At 49.1% G+C, this 12,839-nt stretch overlaps 1 protein-coding gene across 1 annotated transcript in view; it reads left to right on the plus strand.

Moving 5' to 3' along the window:
* The first annotated feature begins 1,312 nt into the window (after positions 1-1,312).
* Col6a3 (collagen type VI alpha 3 chain) overlaps positions 1,313-12,839 on the plus strand; it is a 79,401-nt gene continuing 67,874 nt past the window's right edge. The window contains exon 1 of the mRNA XM_076866601.2: positions 1,313-1,519. The gene's annotated coding sequence lies outside the window, so the exon portion shown is untranslated. The remainder of the gene's footprint in view (positions 1,520-12,839) is intronic.

The following is a 12,839-nucleotide window of genomic DNA, read 5'->3' on the forward strand; positions in this document are numbered from 1 at the left end:
GAGGAAGATTTGCCACCAGTTTCCACAGTTTGGAGAGGGTGTGGATTGTGGTTATGAATGTTAAGCGCTCAGCTCCTTAGGGGCAGGGGGGCCTGTCTTTAAGTCTTGTTCTCAATGACTTTCCACCCTTGCCATTTAAATAACAGTGACTTCCAGGACCCTGTCCGGGCGCTCCTGAGGGGCCCGTCCCACACCTGCGCGGTGGAGGGAGGACTTGGTGGGGGCACTGCTGAGCCCTTTGCAGGGAATGCTGTCCCTCCACGGTCACAGGGAGTGCGTTTCTATCCCTGGGACCAGGAGGTGGTGGGCAGGGCAACCCCACAGTCCAGGTCTCCATTTCCGCTGCCCACCCTGACATCCTAACTGGACAGAGAACCTCCGGGAAGGAGGGATGACTTCTTCTCTCTTCAAACTGGACTTTTTGGAAGGATTTCAAAAATGTCAAAAATGTCCTTTGGATATTTTAGCGGACTTTTCACGCGGTGAAGTGAGAAGTTTGGGGCTGTCCAAGGCTCTGGTCTGAGTTCTGCTGCTAACCCCAGGGACCATGACGATGTCACTTACCCAGTCTGCAGATGGACCACAATTCCACCTATGGAAAAGGCATGTGCCTGTCAAGGAGGGTTAGGATTGCTGAGGTTCATGATGAAAGGGCTGCTGTTGTATACTACTGGGTTTGGAAGGCAGCAAGCTTTGCAGGAACTCCAGTTGTCCTTCAAGAGCTGCGTTTCCCTGGTGTGTGCCCAAGTGAGACCCAGCTCACAGCTTTTTTTAAAAATGTAGTTTCCTTTTTTGGCAAACAGAGCTTTCGTCAGCAGAAAACGGAGGCCGTTTTAGTCGCCAGTTTTTATATTTGAAAGGGGAGATTATTAGGAGCAGTCTCAATTCAGAAACTTCAAGAAGAAACAGGAGGGTGTGGTGAGGGTGGGGGGTTGCACTTCCTGTTTTCCTTTCAGATGGTGTTGGAAAACATGGCAGGAAAACCATGGAGACCTAAGAAAAAATTCCAAAATTCATTCTTTTTGCCACCAGGGGCTGGGCCCAAAAGGTGATGGGTAGAAGTGGTCATTTTTTTTTTTTTTTTAAGAGCTGGGGTTTGCAGGAGTCCAACTAAAGGCTTGTCAGGCGAGCGCGCCGTTCAGAGGATGACATCAACTTGCAAGAGAGGCCAGAAGCAACAGAGCCTGGAGTCTGGTTTTCATTTACAGTTGGGTCAGTTCTGCAGTGAGGAGGGGGAGAGGAGGGGTCTGGAGGAAGGAGGAGGAGGAGGAGGAGGAGCTGAGGAAGCCTGACTGTACCCCTGGACCCCGTCCAGTTTGGAGCTCAGTCTTCTACCAAAGGCCGTTCAGCTCTCCAGGCTCAGCCTCCACAGGCACCGCCAGGAGAAGCGGCCTCCTCTGCTCCCGGAGCCCCCTTGGGTGGAGAAAGGCCGGGAAGAGGCAGGAGAGCGTGGACTATGCATCAGGCCAGACAGAACTGACTCGGGAAGCGCAGGGACGTGTGGCCAGGTTTGCTCAGGGTAAGTGCGATTTCCCCGCGTCCAGGGGCAAGAGGGAGAAGGCTTTGTAAGCAGGAAGTGGCTGCTTCTCGGTGGTCCGTGGCTGACACTCACTCTGCTCACCCGTGTTCCATACATGTGTGAGGTCTCTGGAAGATTCCGAAGATCTCTCTTTTTTACTGCGGCAACTGGGTTTTCCTGGTGAAGGTCGTGGGTTGCCTGGGAGAACACGGTTTCCTTTCCAGCTGTGTGTCTGCAGCTGTCCAGGCACCCTGCTTGTCCCTCACAGAGGGCTTCGGCTCACGGTTGATTTGGAGAGGACTCCTCCTTCCCAAGCCCAGCTGGAATCTGCTCTGTTTGCAGAAGTGTCTTGCTGGGGATCCAGAGCTACCTGTTGAGCAGATCCATCGGGGTATTTTCTCTGGCTCTCTGAGGAGGACACCCGGTCAGGGTGTGCCCAGCAGACCTTCTGCTCTGGGCCACCATGCAAAGGATCTTTACAAGATTGGGGTGACCCTGGTGTGCAGGCTCAGAGCCAGTCCACAGTTACTCAGCCACGACCATCAGGGATTCATCTTTTTAGGAATCTGAAGTCCCTGTTGGAGATTTTGTCCTCTGGGGTTGCTTGAGGGGCTGCTGGGGTCAGAGGAGGAGAAGGAATTTGGTGCTCCGGCAGCAGGCCGAGTGGATAAGGCAGGGCTCCTGGGGCCGAGGCCGCCTGTGTTGTCCAGATTGTGAGGCCAGGGCCAAGCTGGGAGGCCCCAGGGCTATTCTCTGGGTGGGAAGATGCCGGGTGGGGTGACCCTCTTTCATTGAGGATGGCAACTATTCACTGATGGTGGCCAGCCTGTCTGGGGACCCAGTTCAAGCCTACTCTGTTAGAAAATCCACTTCAACTGAGGCAGGGGTGGGGTCACAGAGAGGGCCCTGTGGAGTGTTGGGGTGTGGTCAAAGGAAAACCAGAATTTCACTCTGAAAAATCAGCAAGCTTGGGGGCAGACTCACAGGCTGGCCTGGACCCCAGGAACAAAGTGCTCTGAGTCTGGGGGAGTACCTGCACCCCACACCAACCAGCCTCTCTCCCTAACCACGGTGACACTGATGAGAACCACAGGGACTCAGAGCCTTAAGGGGGCTCAGGGCACATGTGGATGGAAAGTCTCCAACTTCCAGAGGACCTATTCTTAATGCTGCAAAAAGCTGAACAGAAATGACTTTGAAATCAAAGTTCTATTGCTTCCAAACACAGTGGTCTTGAAAACGGGTTGGTGGGCTGTTGCTGGTATGATCAGACCTTCCAAGTTCTCTGCCTGGCGGAAGGTAACGGAGAGATCCGAGGCTGGAAGCCTCTGGGGCATCACTCGCTGGCTTTAGAGAAGAGGAGGCAGAGGCTCCTCGATGCTGTGTGGCTCGTGGGCCCCAAGTACACGGCTCACCCAGAAAGCCCAGTGCACGGGTCCCAACCTGGTGTGTGTCGAGATTTGGAATGCGCTGCCTGACTGGTCCCCAGGGGAATTCCTCCTGTCACCTTCTATCAGAAACAGCAGGGACACTGGTTTAGGCTCCCTAAGGGTCTGCCGGCTAAGAGAAGTGCAGTGGACGGCAGAGGGGTGATGGCCCTGCCTGGACCACCCTGGCTGGTTCCTCCTTCAGGCCATCTCTAGGTGTGGAGGCCTTGGAGGCCTGAAGTTTGCTCCGTTCTGGGAGGGGCTGACTGCTGGGGGTGAAGGCGTGGGGCTCCAGGGGCGGCACTTCTTTTACAGAAGAGAGACTGTGTCTGGACGTCTTTGTTTAGACAAGGCGTTTTGTGGCTGTGTGTCTTTCTCTCTTCCTCACTCATGACAGTGAGCAGCCACTGAGTGGCCTTTGGGTGGGGAGGAGAGCTGGGGGGGACACCACGCCTGCCTGGGTGCTGTCAGTGGCTTTCGGGGATTTTTCCTATCTGGGAATTGGAGGGTGTGGCCAAGACACCTTCCTGCGGGGGCAGGGCATGCAGTAGTGAGGAGCCAGGGGCCAGCACCCGCCTGGAGTCTTAATGATACTTTTGAGAGGAGGCAAGTACCTGAGTAGGAGCTGCCTTACTTCTACATTTTGCTTTATTCCGTGCATCTCCCTGACTTATGCTCTGTGCCTTTTTTTAGTTCTGATGTTAGAACTTAATAATCACTTATGGTAAAGCAGGAAGATGGGCCTCTGCCCTTTTGCCTAGTGATTATTGATTTCGGTTCAGACAAATCATCTTGATCTTGGTTCTGGTTGTGGAGCTTAAAGCCAGTTTGAAATGAGATTTCCTTCATCTCTGGAAACTGGTGGAGGGCTTTGGCCACGGGGCCTTGACTCGTTTCCTTGTGGCTTCTGAGCGTTTAGTCACAGGGGTGAAGTGCAGCTGTAATAGTGGACGTGCCCGCCCCCCCCCCCCCCAGTTTTGTTGTGAAATTCCACATTTACGATTTAAAATGCTCCAGCAAGTCATGGATTCTGTTGTGTGAGACTTTCTTGCAGGCATACTAACAACTTCCGTAATAATTTTACTCGAAAATTAGTTGTCACTTCTTTGTAGAAGAAGCTGGAATGTGGTATCTCCTGCGGAAGAATGGCAGGTGGTGTCCCTGCCTGAATGGGACATTGTGTCCCAGGCGGGCTTTCCCGTACTGACCTTGGGGGGAGCAAACTTTACACAGTGTCCTGTCTGCGGAAAGCAGGCAGTAAAAACACACCGCTGTGGCACAAATAGTTGATGATTTGGGGAGTGACCTGACATTTAGAAATTCTATTATTAGCTAAGGAAATCAAAGCCCCAAAAGATTCAAATTTTAAAGCAAGGGAGCTTCACAGGGTTTCCATCAATTTGGACAGCTGCACACTAAAGGAAGGTTACTTCTATTCCCTGGTTTGTAGATGAAGTTTTCCTCTTTCCACTGTAAAAATCCCAAGAGACAAATCTACACTTTAAATACAAGACGTGCTTGCCCCTTGGAGCCCATAGTAATGAGTTGCTTATTCTAAGTGGGGGCAAAAATTTTGTAAAGAGGAATTCATTATGTTGATTTTTTTTTTTTTTAATGTGATTTGCAAAGCATTCTGGCCTCACAGTCTGTTCTCGGAGAAGATGAAGTTTTGAGTAGGCACAGGGACCCCAGGGCCTGAAGGTGTAGTTTGATATCTTTCCTCTAGAGGGCGGTGCACTCCTCTACAGGCCAGAAAAATCTGCTGTCGTATGGCGTTTCTTAGGGTGGGGTTGTGCAGGGAGTCAGTTGATTCACACCCCTGCGGAGCTGTGGGCAAGTTTAGGAATGGCATAGAACCTGTTTCAGTATGTTATTACTGTTATCAATGTGACTGTTCATACTATCTGAGGTGGACATAAGTTTAGGATTTTATTTTTCATCTATGCACATGTGTGAATGCATTGCCATGAAATGGTCTTGGAGGGAGGTGCTCTGTGCTCAGAAGCCGCTGGGCTACGAGAGCATTGAGCAAAGGAGAGTTTTTAAAGGAAGCATTTCACTCGTATCTCATTACAGAAGTTTAAGTGAATGCAGGTGCTTGGGAACCAAAGTGTATTTGCATATTCACGTCAGATGCTGTTCCCACGTAGAGCTATTACAAAGTTTAACACTGAAAGAGATATTAAAATTAGCCAATCTTGTAATTCCTAAAGCATTCCTTTCCTGTCTTTTGCCATTTTCTCCAAATGGGCAAACAAGTTTCAACATTTTTAAGAAAGTCACACAAGCTGTAATTATGAATGTTCCCATTTAAAGTCTTTGCTAATTCAAAGATGTATGACTGAAACTCAGACTTAAGACTTTAGCCTGAGTTAACTGCTTTAGGGACCCAAGGTACAGAATCCCAGCTTGGAGCAAAGCAACATGCCTCGCGTTGGTCTGTGTGTTCTCATAGTTATTTGACTTAATAAGATCCATGGGCTCTTAGGGCGCTAGCTTCAAGATCAGGGGAGGGGGAAAAATGACTGAGATGTAGCCCTTGCTCCTCAGGTTGCTTCATTTCTGCTCGATTATTTGAAATACTAAAAATGATGGTCTTGGTGGGTGTTTCCTCCTTACGTTTACACTCCAGGCGAGAATTTGGGGCTCAGGGAGGTACATGGCTGGTCTCAGACCCAGTAAGTAGCAGAAGCAAACCTAGCATTTCCTGAGTGTTCTGCGCTGTCTGACGTTGCCCCACAAGCAGATATCTGGAGCTGGTACACTGATTAAAAGTATGTTTTTGAGTATCTGGTGGAGAAAGGTACTCTTTGCACTTACTAGTTTTTTCTTTGGAGCAACATCTTTTAAATTGATTGAGCAGAGGAGTAACTGTTGTTTAAAAAAATATGGAAAGAAAAAAGAAAAATTGAAACAAATACAAAAAGTTCTGCCAAACCCTCTCCCACAGGCAAATAGTCTTGTAGGGGTCTGGCTGCATTTAGCAGAGTAAAATCCGCGGTTCTCCTTAAGTTTCCCTCACATGGAATACAGAGAAATGCTGGAGAATTGGGAAGGGCAGGGAAAACTTCAATGGGAAGTACTTCTGTGAGATCCGCTGGTGTGTGCCACACAACTGATTGCCGTCGGCCCGGTGTATCAGGAATTGGCCGCTGGACAGAAGACCCAAGGGTCAGTTTAACTTCAGAATTAAAACTTGAACAGCAGCTGGAGATGACTCAGTGCTCAAGGGAAACCATTCCAGGAAACTGGTCTTTTACTTCTGGAATGTTCATTAGTTGATTCAGCAGTCCAGCATCCCCAGAGCTGCAGCCAGCTTAGCTGAACCCACAGATGGCCCTGAGCGGGCACCAGGTGTGTGTGGGGGTGCTGGTGGTGAGCGGAGCAGAACACCCCAGGGCCTGAGCCCCCGGCTACAGAAGGAAGGTAGAAAGTTCAGGCCCTCTGCCTGATCCAGTGATGAGGCTTAACGGACACATGAAAGTCAGGCTGGGAGAGATCAACTGGCCGTTACCTGCCAAGACAATAAGGAAGTAGAATTTTGCAAAGTCTCTGTTTTAGAGACTAATTTTCTCTTTTGCACTTGATTATGAATCAGAGAACAAAAATGTAACTTTTTCATATGATGCGGGAGACTTTTAACCACTTTGCTTTAGTAATTTATAACAAAACACCATGGTTTCAAAGAGGCCACTGCCCCCTAAGTTCTTGGTGAAGAAAGGCAGAGGTGGGGATCGGTAGGAAAGTGCCAATCTGAATCCACAGCCAGGGGTGTCCAGGTGGGAAGGCAATGGGTGTTCGTGCAGTTGCTTTTGAATTGCTGGTGCTCTCTCTTCCTTAATGTTAAAACGGATTGAGGTCTGCCTCGTGGTTATCATTAACAGGATAAATGGAGAGCAAGTCTTGTGTGACTGCTACATATTTAAGAATGCAGAATGCTTTCGACATCAGCATGCTGGTGTCTAGCTTTTCAAGCAAAGCAGCCATGGGGCTTTCTGTTTCATGGTCATTATCTTGGGTGCTAGGAAAGTGTTTTTAAGCAAATTTTTGAATATCTGGGCAATTAATCTGAAGCCTCTTGGGCTGCCTCTGTAGAGGGAAGGACACTCACTGTGCAGGACCTGTGTCACTGCACAGCCATCTCCCCCATGGATACGCTCATCGTTAGGGGTGCCTCCTCTTTCTGCGTGGCTTGTGGTGACACATGAGTTGCTTCACGTATCACTGTATTGGATTTCACCAGAAAGAGTGGAAGGTCTGGAGTCAGCTACTCAGTGTTCAACAAGAATGCCAGTAGGGGACAAGGTGGTGACACCACCCTGCATGATCAGAAGAACTTTCAAGTTTCGCTGTCACAGGACATGCACTCAGAGTTGGAGTCTGGTTTTTTTTTTTTCCCTAGAGTGATTCCATAGGAGAGAAATGCAAGATCCTAGCTGTGAAATAGAAGGTAGGAAACCAGCTTCTGACAAGTTTCTTTGGAGAGGTTTTCCTCAAGTCCTTCCATATCACTTGCTTTCAAGGATTCCCCGAAGGTCTGTCGAAGGGCGAGCCGTATTAAATTCCATCCTTCTCCTCCCTGCTCTGGGAGAACTTGAAGATGTTCTCCTATGTCCTTGTTGGGACTCAGGAAAGAGAGAATGGGAAAGAGAGAGAACCAGGGGATTGCCTTCCCACAGAAGAGAAAGGCATGTGGCAAAGACGAAGGTTCTGGGAGTCCCAATTAACGAAGCCTGAGTTCTCATTTGCAGTGGGGGTGTGTGTCTGGTGTGGTCTTTGTTTCTGCGGCCCCATGTACACAGGGCAGGCAGGAGTTAACCCTACGTCTAGAGAGTTGGACAGCCTGGTTTTAAAAATCAGTGCTTGGAGGAAACCAAATAAAAGTCTTCAGAATGGGAGCTCTGGATGCATTTAAGCCTTTGTTTTAAAATTATTTCCTCATGTGCATGTGTGGGTCTCCTTCTTTAAAAAGATTTCCAGACGTGGAAAATGACAAGCTTTTGAGTAGGCTTAATGAAAACTAATTTCACAGAATTGCAGAATGGCCTGGGAAAGTCTTTGGAATATGATTGAATGTGATTTCAGGGCTAAGGGTGACCTTCATAATAAGAGATGGCTTTCACGTTCCAGTGGATAGCAGCTAAGTGGAAAGAGCTGCCTGGAATCTTTCTGAGAAGGAGGCAGGGTGAAGGTGAAGGAGTCAGAGGGGCCCGCTGAGAGGACGGGTCGTAATGAGCTTCTCTTCCTGAATCTGCTGCCTGGGGACAAGGTCTCCTCCTCCTCCTCTATCTCTGTAAGAAGAGCTCAGACATTTGCCACCACCAAGGAAGTCTCTTTCCCCCGGAGACCCCGGGAGCCTGAGGGTTTCCTGGCTTCTTCGCTTGGGCTGTGGAAGTGCAGCTCTGGGTTCGGGTTCTGTTTCTGTCTGAGCTCTGAATCATTTTGCCTCAACTGGTTTTACAACTGGGTCTTGGGGGGAGGCATGGAACCCCCCTTGGGGACAGAAGCCCAGACTGTGTGGTATGTTCTCTGTCCTTCCTGGGGGCGATGAGGGAAGGTTATGGGAAGGGGAAGGGGGTGGGATGGCTGATTCATTCCCCTTTATTAAATGGGTGAGCTGAGTGATCATTTGGAGGGTGGTTTTTGACATCTTTTACTAATCTAAAGGAAAAAATTCTCCACCATTTGTTGCCAGGAAATTTGGTTTTAAAAACTGAGGTTCCAGGACATGATAAACAATAGAATAGATTTAATTGCAAACAAAAGCATTGACAAATATGCCTCAGCTGGGAGAGAGCCCAGGAACCGCTCGGGGGGCTGCTCAGACGGTGGTGGGCGTTTCTCCCACCTGGGAGCTCAGCACAGCAGACCAAGTGACTTGGTCATCAGTGGGCCGATGACTCAGAGCCACAGGGGCCTTGGACTTGCTTCTCAGCTGGAGCTGCTGCACCCTGTCCTACTTACCCTCCCCTGATTTCTCCCAGTACCTGGGTGGATTCCAGAACAACGATTCCTGTGTGCTGAGTATTCGTTTCATTGCTTTGGGTCCAGTGGGAAGGCCTTGGCTCAGGGAGCTGGCTACTCTTCTAGAGATCAACCTGGGGCAAGAAGCATCTTCAACGTGAATACGGACCCATGTGAAATTCACTCTCCTTAGAGAACAGTTGAAGTAGGTCAACTACTGGCTTAGCAGGATTTTACTGATCTCATCCTGTAACCTGTTGATTTTATTGAGCACCGTTGAAGACTAGGAGAGTCCATACAGAGCCACGCATGTCTACCCTATGACAGAACTGGTGGATTCAGCACGTGAGGTACAGGGAGGGTTAAAAACCCAGGAGTGGAAACTGCTCTGTGCATGCTTCACCCGCATGCTGTCCACACTGCCTGCAGAGGCTGTGCTGTGCTCCCGTCCTGCACCCAGATCCAGGGTGGTCACCCGGATCCAGGGTGGTCGCCCAGGCCCAGGGTGGTCGCCCAGGCCCAGGGTGGTCACCCAGGCCCAGCATGCTCACCCCGACCACACATTCTGTTTTCTCCCACATGGATTATTATATAGCACAGTGCTTTGTAATGAGACCCTATAATATTCTTGTGTCCTAATTCTTGAACAAAAATGCTACTTAAAATCTTGCATCTCCTGCATGGGTGAAATATTTTAAAATAATTGAACAGGATCTCCCAAAAGATTTGCATTAAAAATCTTCAGATGATTCTAAATTTTATTTTATTTTTCTTTGCTTTCTTTTTGGTGCTGGGGCCTGAACCTGGGACCTTAGGTATGCTAAGCCCATATTCTACCACTGAGCTACACCCCTAGATCCTTGCCTTAAAATTTTTGACTGAAGTTATGATGCTTAAACTTTGGGGTGGGTGGGCAGATAGTAGCATAGTTGCCTTTTAGAGTCACAAATAACATGGATCCTATGCCCAGGGAACCCCTCATTCACAGATAACAGTTTTGTACACAATCGTGGGAGAGTCACAGATGCTTTGAATCTGTGGGTACTATATTAAAACATTGGTCTAGACCAATTACAACGTCACAAGTAATTTTGGAAAGAATAGATCATATTCCTGGGAAGATCTCAGCAAGATGCTTATTCATGATCAAAAATCTGATGATCAATGCCAGCCTCAGCAACTTAGCGAGGCCCTGTTTCTAAAAGAAAACCTGATGATCATTTTTTTTTTGAGGGGGGGTATTGGGGATTGAACCTGGTGCACTTAACCACTGAACCACACCCCCAGCCCTTTTTACATTTTATTTTGAGACACAGTCTCTCTAAGTTGCTGAGGCTGACTTTGAATTTGCCATCCTCTTGTCTCAGCCTCTCAAATTGCTGGGATTACAGGCATGAGCCATGGTACCCGGCCTGATGATCAGCTTTAACAGAAAGAATCAAGGCTAGCACAGAGTGCAGTGTGCTTTTATGTTATTTAAAAGTGTACATCATTCATTAATTGAGGGCTCACAAAAAGCACAGACATTCTACTTTCTTTGGGTTTTTGAAGAAACTCTCAGGAATGGTGTCTAACAGAGTGTGGGGAGAGCGGCAGAGCCTGAGGGAAAGGTCCAGAGGTTCCCAGGCGAGAGCGTGGGTATGAAGGGTGTCCAGAGTGAAGGAGCACCGGCGGGCTGTGGGCATGGCCGTTGGTGGTGGAGGGAGAAGTCAGCCAGCCATGCAGTGGGCTCTGAGCTGTGTGTGGGGAGTGCCTTGGGCCCGCTGTGGCTGGGACATCACTGGAACTCAGGATGACTGCCCCGCCAATGTGCTGACCACTGGAGATGGGGCTGCTGCTCCTCTGTGTCCTACGCATCTGTGCCTAACAGGCCTCGACCATTTCAAGCCAAGGTTAGGCTGAGCTTTCCCATTATCACCACTCACTGCTGGCTCTAACTGCGGAAAGAAGCATGCTCTGTGGGCGACTGCTCCTGAGCTCGCCGGACAGCTTTCCCTTCTCATCACCGATTCGGTGCCAAGAGGAGGGTGCCTTGAAGGGGCTCTGTTTGGGCTGCTGAGATGCTGAGATCTTGCTTTCCAGTTCCCGAGTTGCATCTCAGGGAAGCGTGGTTTCACCCCAGGTGTTGACTGTCCTGGGAAACCAGAGTCACAGCGCATCTTGGAATTCCTTCGCTGTTTATGGTTCATTCTCCGTCCCACCGACTCTGGCAGGTGGGGCCCAGGCCTGCACCCTCCACATGTTCTTCCTGGGGGGGCCTGACTGCACTCAGGAGGGGTCAGTGGCAAGTCCGTGGCTGAGCTTCAGGATTCCTCTGTGCCTGCTTTGCCCCTGTCCCTGGGTGGCAGCCTCCCTAAGGGGCTTTGCCCTCCCTAAACCTCCCTGCCATCTTGGTAGCAACCCATCTGGACCCCAGGCTCCTGCCTGGCTCATGGCAAGCCACATCGTAATCCCCCAGTCACCCATCCACCTGCCATTTCTAGATGGCCAGACGAGGACACGAGACTCCCTGCCTTTGGCTTCAGTAACTGTGTGGGGAAATGGCAGTCTTGCCTCGTTGAGTGGATGACCGCTAGGATCACAGGCCCCAGAGACCTGTGGTGGGAGGAAGCAGATGCTTGGGCTTGGCTGGAGCTGTTCCCTAGCTCAGGGGTGCTGGTCAGGGCAGGCGTGGCCCTTGCGTGGCCCTTGCACCTTCCTAAGGCTCAAGCCTTGACCAGGCCTCTCCTCTCCCTCCCGCAGTGTTATTTAGAGCAAGAACAAAAGTGGAATCAGAATCCTGTTTTCTCCTTTTAGTTCTTAAACTACAAACTAAGCTCCAATCCCTCATTCCTACTAACTCGATGGCTGCATGTTAGGGTCCATACTTACCAGGGTTTTGAAAACAGGCAGGTGGTTTCCTGGGCCTTATCTTTTCATTTACTCCTTTCATTGTGGTAAAAACACACAGCATAAAATCTGCCATTTAACTGCTTTTCAGCATACAGTACAGTAGCATTAGTTGCATGGACCACAGATCTCTGGGCTTTCTGATTTTGCAAGATAGTTCTATGTGCAGAGTAGCCGCCCCTTTGCCCCAGGCATGGACAGCCACCATGCCTTCTGCCCCTAGGAGTCTGACTACGTCTCAATACTCTTATGAGGGACCATGCAGTGTATGACTTTTGTGACTGATGGATTAGCACGATGTCCTCAAGTTTCTCCTGTGTTCTAGCCTATGACAGGATATCCCTAAGGCCGTGTGTGTCCATTGTGTGCTCACCATACTCTGTCCATCTGTTGACGGGCAGTTAGGTCATTTCTACCTCTTGGATATTACAAATAACACCACAGTGGATACGCAAGTGCAAGCTGCTCTTTGAGATTCAGTTCCTTTTGGGTAATACTCATAAGTGGAAATGGCTGGACCATATTTTTAGTTTTTAAGGAACTTGCCTACATTTTGCATAGCAGCCTCACCATGTTGCATTCTTGCCGACTACGCCAGACTTCTGGCTTCTCCCCATCCTCATGGAGATATATTTTATGTTTTCTTCTTTTGATGGTGGCCATCTTAATGGGAGTAATATCTCCATGTGGCTTTGATCTGCCTTTCCTGATGACTGATGTGTGGAACATCTTTTCATACACTTGTTATCCATCTGCAAGTCTTACCCATTTACAAACTCTAGTTGTTATTCCTGTTGTTGTTGAGTTCTTTATATATTCTGGATATTAAGCCCTTAGTAGATATATGGCTTGCAGATATTTTCTCTCCTGCTCTAAATTTGTGTTTTCAGTCTGTTGATTCTTTACTGGGCAGAATGTTTTCAGTTTGATATAGTCCCACTTCCATTTTCTGCTTTGTTGAACTGCTTTTGGTATTATGTCCAAGAACTGGTGGCCAACCCAGTGTCATGAAGACACCCCCATGTGTCCTTCTAGGAGTA

The sequence above is a fragment of the Callospermophilus lateralis genome, chromosome 9 (genome assembly GCF_048772815.1).
Source record: "Callospermophilus lateralis isolate mCalLat2 chromosome 9, mCalLat2.hap1, whole genome shotgun sequence".
Lineage (NCBI taxonomy): Eukaryota > Metazoa > Chordata > Mammalia > Rodentia > Sciuridae > Callospermophilus > Callospermophilus lateralis.